General features: G+C 43.9%; 1 pseudogene; it reads left to right on the top strand.

The window, feature by feature from the left end:
- The first annotated feature begins 5 nt into the window (after window positions 1–5).
- On the top strand, window positions 6–652 carry LOC109131747 (annotated as a pseudogene).
- The last annotated feature ends 18 nt before the right edge of the window (window positions 653–670 follow it).

Here is a 670-nt window from a genome sequence, read left to right on the forward strand (position 1 = left end):
CTGGCGGGTTCAGAGCCAAGAAAGACGCGTCGACGGCGTTGTACTCTCTGTGTTCGACTAAGGAGAACAAACTCAGAGCAGTTGAGTCTGGGGTTATGAAGCCGTTGGTTGAGTTGATGGCGGATTTTGAATCGGAGATGGTTGATAAATCCGCGTTCGTGATGAACCTGTTGATGTCGGAGCCGGAATCTAAACCGGCGGTGGTGGGGGAAGGAGGTGTCCCGGTTCTTGTGGAGATTGTTGAAGCGGGAACGCAAAGACAGAAGGAGATGGCTGCGTCTATATTGTTGCAGCTCTGTGAGGAGAGTGTTGTGTATCGAACCATGGTGTCTCGTGAAGGTGCGGTTCCTCCGCTGTAGCTTTATCTCAGAGTAGGAGTTGCTCGAGTCGTGCTAAGCTAAAGGCTGAGGCTTTGATTGAGCTTCTTCGGCAACCTAGACAACAACTACGAGAACAAGACTGTTGAGAGATAATAACACTTATTTTATATCTGGGCTTTTTAATCAATGGGCCTTTGTATAACACATTTCGCATACCTTTTATGGGCCTTGAAACATTTTTTCATTTTAATTTTGTAAAAATACTCATGAGATTTTGGTACTTTTTCATACTTAAATTGGCAGAAATAACAAACATAAAAAATGTTTTGTGATTAGGTCGATGTCTTTTA

Source organism: Camelina sativa, unplaced genomic scaffold, assembly GCF_000633955.1.
Source record: "Camelina sativa cultivar DH55 unplaced genomic scaffold, Cs unpScaffold04240, whole genome shotgun sequence".
NCBI classification, from domain to species: Eukaryota; Viridiplantae; Streptophyta; class Magnoliopsida; order Brassicales; family Brassicaceae; genus Camelina; species Camelina sativa.